This window comes from Cupressus sempervirens, chromosome 6 (assembly GCF_028749045.1).
Source record: "Cupressus sempervirens isolate cs-2001-9-10 chromosome 6, ASM2874904v1, whole genome shotgun sequence".
Taxonomy (NCBI): Eukaryota; Viridiplantae; Streptophyta; class Pinopsida; order Cupressales; family Cupressaceae; genus Cupressus; species Cupressus sempervirens.
Window position 1 is genome coordinate 197506227 of NC_143123.1, and position 7504 is coordinate 197513730.

Genomic DNA, 7504 nt, shown 5'->3' on the forward strand with positions numbered 1-7504 from the left:
GCAGTAACAGGTCCAGCTAGGTCTACATGCTCTATTCCAATTGAGGTTTTTTCATAATAACCTATTGATCCAAGGTGCAATTTATAAGATTTTTCCATGCAAAAAAGTTGTCTTTGTTGAGCTTGGGAACTTCTCTCTTGGACATCTTGATCTTCTTCTTCTATTACCTTGAAACTATATCAGCAGATGGCTCTACTACTAATTGTTAGAAATGCTTTAGAATAATTGAGAGGGGGGGTGAATCAGTTATTCAAAGTCCAAATGTCCTAATCAAACTTTTTCATCAAGTAAAGTGTGCCCATCTAACTTATTAATTCATCCAAGCTTTAACTTCCCTATTCAACAAGTTATTATAAATCAACATGCAAGTATAACACATGAAAATATCAACACATAACATAGTGATTTACATGGAAACAAAATTTGGGAAAAACCATCAGTAACATGCTACTCAATTCTCACTCTTCTGAAGTGACGCCTTATGAAAGGCCTACCCTATTAAAGGCTTACAACACACTGTTAAATGTGACCTGGTTAAAGGATTTAACCACCCTATTAAAAGTGGGCCTAGTTAGAGGACTTTAGAACATTCACTTGGAATGTCACCCTATTAAAGGATTTACAAATGGTTGTTAGACCAACCTAAGTCCATAGGATTTTCCTTCTACCCTAACTTATATAATTGCTAGAGAGTAACAATAAGGGGTTTTGACCTGATTACAAAATACAACTTAACTTGCAAATCTCTAATCACTTCTTAGATCATATCATTGCCTAGCTTCCAACCTCTGCAACTCTGACAACTTGTTCTCCTTTCAAGCTTAGTCTCCTTGAGTCTCCATGCTCAATGTACCACTACAATAATCTCTCTCTGACCACTTGTCAAAGTAGAGTCTCTGTGCTCTGTTCTTCCTTCTCCTAGATGTCTTCCCCTTGACACCCTTGTAACCACTTCACAATTTGGCACTCCAGCAGATCTTGCTTCTTGGTCTATGATTCCTTAAATAGAAATCTAGAATTTCTTTTTCTGCTCAATTCTTCCCTTCTTTAATTTCAATTTGTATGGATTAGGTAGGATTCATTGAATCTAACCCATATTTTGTTTCTTCTAGAAACATCATGAAGAATCCTCTTGAATTCGCTCAAAAATGGTTTACTTAAAATTATGTGCCACCAGTTCATCATCCTTATCCTCCAACTAGTTCACAAAATTCAAGGCAACAACTTTGTCGGCTCAAATTCAACAAATCTTTGACATTTCCAATAATGTAGCTGCTCAGCACTATTGAAATTTTGATGCTTGGCACATACTGTGTTACTCGACACCAACAACATTTTACGGATGCTCAACACCTAAAGTTCACTTGGCACTAACTAAGATTTTATGATGCTTGACACCTGTTACTTTGCTCGGCACTTGAACTTCACTCGGCACCTGAAGTTCACTCGACACACACTAGATTTTCCATTTACTCGACTCCAACTAAAAATTTGCTCGGCTTCAACTAGCTTTCTTGGCACCCACTGATGAACTTAGTTTAACCTTTGCAGTCAACATTGTTATAACTTATACTTCTAGTGTTTCTTAGTGTGGCCCACCTTTGTAGCTTTGAATATATTATCAATACATCATTTAACCATTGTCTTAACTGATCCTTGCACTTCATTACAATATCATAACTCAACCTTTCCCTTAGGTGCTTTTGTTACATCTTGTTGATCAAATCCTCTTCATCAATCAACTAAGTGATAGTACTTGGATCTTATAAGAATTTGTCATTCCTACAAATAACAAGTTTGACATCAATGACAAAACAATGATTGCAAACATTCTTTTAACGATTATCTCCCTCTTTCAATCAATCTTCTTCATCAATGATCTTTTCAATCAGATTTCCAATAGATCAATGATGGTTTTCATCATTTGCCTTAGATCAACCTCCTTAGAGTCGGCCTACTACTCTCTATGGTTCTCTTCCTGATGCTCACTAACATGCTCTTCCCTATTCTCTTCCTGAATAGGGCCTTCGTGGATATACTCATGTGCACTGATGTTTCTACCTTGTCCATGGCCTCTACCATGGCCAAGGATATAATCTCTAACAAAAGATATCGTCTCAGATACCATCCTACAATAATATTCAAGATACAAGATGCTATAATAACCATAAATCCCACTACTGTAAGACATATACAAAAAACACATGTTTTGAAAATAGTAAGTTCAATTTTTAGTTTTGTCTAATGTTAGGTTTAAGTATATTTTAGTATTGAAGTCTAAATGTTTAAGTTTGAAAATATACAATTGAAAGTTTAAGTTCTATTTCAATTCAACTAGTTCACGTTTCAGTTTTTAATAGATACACACAATAGTTTAAATTTCATTTTAGTTCAACTAGTTAACAACTAGTGGCATTCGAATATGCCTAGAGCTCCCAATGTAGAACTTGGGCTCTAGTACTAGATGTAATGTCCTGCCAAGGGATCCAAAAGAATTAACCTAAAGTTTTACTAAGTTTGTCAAACTTTAAAAAAAAAAAAAAGAATAACATACACATCAAACATAAAGTAGCGGAAGCAATAACATACACTCATACAAAAACATACATAACATATTACATTCTTTAAGGATCCCAAGATGTTGAATCATATTTAAGTTTAAATAATATTAAGTCTAAAAAATACCACATCCACATGAAACAATAATTAAAAGTCCAAGTCCATTTAAATAATAATACATTTTTTCTGAATGCCACTTGGTAATAAAATTCACAATGCTCAATCATCCATTGTACATGCCACAAGGTATGAAAGGCTGAAAGAATATACATTTAAAATAGATACATCATCTTTTTCAGATACATGAAACAAGTACAATACAACAAGTAAAGACCATCCAACATAAAGATATAATCATCCATCATAAATATATAACCATCCATCATAATACACAAAGATAAAATGAAAGGAAAAGTAGACAAGAAACTCCAGCCACGACATCAATAGATGGATCTCAATGGTGAGAATAAAAAGCACTACCACTCAGCTACGTGGTAACCCAAAAAGGCCCATTCCCATAGTGCTAAGGAGATAATCTCAAGTCCCAAACAAGATATCAATCCAAATATAAAAAATACTCTCTAAGTCCAAGAAACCCTAAAAGTAAACTAACTCAAAGGTTCCAAGATAAATCGATATCTAGACCCAGAGGCACACAAGACACATAGGAAACTACTATGTAAGTGGGCAAGTGTCATCGCATGAATCAACACTAGAGTTACCTTGGTAGTCTCTCAGGACCCCGGGCCCCTAGTGACCCTATGCGACACTAGTATCCTCTCGTACTGACAAGGCATACTAATGATGCATGGTTGCAACCAAGCGTTCTCTCTACTCCCATCCTAGTTTGTACTAGCTCTCTAGGCATGGGCGAGAACATACAAAGACTCTTATTAGGTTCATTTTAATCTCATTTAGTGTAGTGTTTTCACTTATTAAACAACTTACAATGGCTTACCTTGGTAGCCACTTAGGGCCCCGACCTCCATTGCAAGCCACTTCTCAACATTACATATAGATAACCTACTCTAAGTTCATGAAATCACAAATCAAAGAATCATATAATATCACTTTAGTCCTATACAAGTGATTGGAAAGCATCAAAAGATAAATCACAATACCCATCAGTTCTCTACGAGCAACTGGAAAGTATCCCAAAAATACTGATTGAAGACTCTAAATGGTTAAGTCAAGTAGGTCATAACTTTCATCTCGTTATCCCATAATAACACTGAAAAAATAACCAACAATATAAACAAACTCATCAAAGAGCATACCAACACATTACCACAGTTGAGTTTAAAAGATCAAAGATCAGTTCAACATAATACGACAATCACAAAACTCCCAAGCCTCTGGTAAACGTCCTAAAATTGGTCAACACTCTAGTCAACCCAAACCCAAAACATAATCAACATACAAACAACACTGTAGGTTTCATAGTTTGGTTTGATTTTGAAAACATTTTGTTGAGTTAAATGTAAGGTTTTCAGTTTTCGTTTCAATGTATGTTTCGAGTATTTACGATTTACAAACCCTTACAATTTACCCCATCCTTATATTTGAGTAACATGTACAATTACCCTAATTCAATTTAAAGTTCATTATTCCAAATGATTTAAGGGTAATTATTTATTTAAAATATTAAAATAATTCTCATTGATTTTAAATAAAATAATTTGTAATTTTATTAAAAATCAAAATTATTAATAATTAAATAAATCTACAACTTTATTAAATAATTTCCATTATTAAATAATTTCCATTATTAAATAAATAAATAAAATTTTAATTAAATTAAATTAATAATAATTATATATAAAATAACTATATAAATAACATTTAATTAATTAGTAAAATCTAAAACAGTTAATAAATTTTATTTAAAAAAATAATATTTATAATTAATAATAAATAACAATGAAAACTTAAATAAAAATTAAATTTACAATGTTAAAAAAACCCCACATACATTTTAAAAGCCCACCAACTCTCCAAAGGCCTATGGCTGCCACAGGTCTGCAGACTTACAGTCGTTGCCACGACAGTGGCCTGCTGTGCGAATCATTAATGGCTTCTGGTAGTACACTGTTGTGGGCAGAGTTTAATACGGTGGGAGGTGGGGTTTGGTGGCCCGCCTTCCCATCAATGTATTTTTTTATTTTTATTTTATTTTTAAATTTATATATAAATATATATCCATTTTTAAAAATAAATGAATTTAAATCCCCTCTAACTTGTTTTATATATATATATATATATATATATATATATATATATATATATATATATATATATATATATATATATATATATATATATATATATATATATATATATATATATATATATATATATATATATATATATATATATATATATATATATATATATATATATATATATATATATATATATATATATATATATATATATATATATATATATATATATATATATATATATATAAGTCTTATCAGTATTCTGATAGAAAAAAAATACAACGAACCTATCAAATATTTTAATTTAAAATTTTCATTTCATTCCAATACCCTTCCTAGTTTAATTTTTAATTTGTAAAATTACTAAACGAGAATTCTATGATATTTTAATCCCTACATATACAAAAGAATCAACATGCATACCAGAAAACAATATTGAAATACTCACCACAAGAAATTTTAGATAAACATTCCATAGTCACGAAGAAGACAGGAAAAGAAATAGCGTAATTAATTGTGCGAATCAATCAGAAGAATCTACCTGGATTCTGATGCTAAAATCGCAACACCCAAAAAGATTTGTGAGAGAAATTTCTCCTCTAAAAAGCTTCTCTCTTGCAAAAATTCTTTCTCCCAAAATTCGTGGTCCCTCAAAAATGAACCCTCAATTGTTGATAAGGAGTTCTCTCCTAAATTTGGGGCACTAATTGTGTGATCACCTGAGAGGACTCCTTGGTTACTAGTCTTTAACTCTTTATTATCTTTTCTTTATCTTTTTCATGCACGTTTATTGAAATATAAAATATCTTTATTTAATTTCACTCGACTTCTCCTTTTAATTAATTTATTAAGTTTTAATCTCATGTACACTTTATGCAATATTAAAACTTTTAATAAATCAATATCTTTTTCACTTTTTAATTTATTTTCAAAATGTTAATTGATAAAATATTTATTAACTTAAATAATAATAGTATTTAGCATTTATTTAAAAATGGACTCCTAAATATATTATTATTAAATAAAATAAAATATTATCACGTTCTAAAATTAAACTTATAACTTTTATCTCTAAATTTAATTCTTCTTTATTTAATTAATTTTCCAATTAATTAAATATAATTAAATATTTAAAAATACGATAATAAATTTTCATTAAATTAAATCATTTAATTTGACTTAATTTTAAAGAAAAATCACCAAAAACTTATAAGATAAAATACGAAAACCCATTATAGAAAAACACATACAAGATCAAACTAAAGGGTTATAATCACGAATTTACGTCATATGATGTATTCGAAAGGTAATCAACTCAGATACTTGTCCTAATTTTCTAGGACAAATGGGTTTAAAGGTTAGGATTTGGACTTAAGAATCTATCTCCCCTCTCTTACCATTGAGATAATGCGACAAGGTACGCTCATCCTGGCAATTCAGGGAAGTCAATACCTGATACCTGTAATATGCATAAAATCCATGCATGTACAAACACAATATACTAAGCTAAACAGGCAATGGCAGGAAGTGGTGCATCGTGTAGATCTCGACTAGCAGGTGACTATCACTCCCTTCCTTTACTACATCATAAATGTCAAACATAAAGAAAATATACACGCACACCATAAACATGCAGTATGGGGTAAGTATCTATAAGAAATACATGTGATAATCCATCTAACTAATCCATCTAACTAATCATCATCAATAACTGAAAATACTATAATAATAATCATGCATACATGAAGTCTAGAATACCAAGTAATCTCATCATAAAATCAACTGAATTTGAAACAATATCTGATAATCTCAAAGATAATGCTATTGATCATCGAGCATAAAATTGGCCTAAAAGAGTTTGGCAATAATAAAAGAGATGTAAACTAGGGGCAGGCACTACGAATTCATTGGTTACAAAAAGGTGGGTGGTTGTGTCAAATTATTCTCTTTATTTGGTGCTTAAGTAGTTATTTTTTTGAGTCACAAGTGTCTCCCAATCATTATGTTGGGCTTTAGCATTTCTAATGTTATGTAGGATTTAACAAAATTGTTGTAGGGTTTGACTTTGTCCTTGATGAAAAAAATTGTCCATTATAATTGTAATTTTGAATGTTTGCCAAAGCATGATGGTTGTTAAAGTTGAGGCATATATTGTCTTATCAAAGACTAGTAGCAGCTATCCTAAGTCATTGACAAGAATTATTGAAATACCACCAAAAGGTTCTTGTTGTCTTTGTGGAAAGGCCTCACATAAGCATCTTTCTATTTTAATGAAACATTTTGGTCCTAAGAAGTTCATTTCATGTACAAGTATGTCTTTAACTTGTTCGAAGTCTTCCTAGAGGTTTGACAATGATTGACCTTGCAAAGGATGCATTTCTTTTATTGGGATTCAAAGGCATGTGTGGATTGTTGACGCTTGAATGTTGTAAGTTGCAACTCATGTAGGTGCTAGTGTGAGCAATGACATTTTTTCATTGTTTTTTAGTTATGTTAATGACTTTCCTAATATAGTCATCAGATAGGACATGCCTATGCCTAGTATTCCTTAGATAATCATTCACAATGTCTCTTTTTGGAATGGGCTTGTGTAATATTTTTTTAATGATGTCTAAAGCTAATTGTTGTTTGGGTGCAAAGTGGTTGTTTGTTTGCATACCTTTAGATTGAAAAGTGTTGTCATTTGTTTTTAATTTGCTTGTAGTTAAGAAATGTGTGGTTGT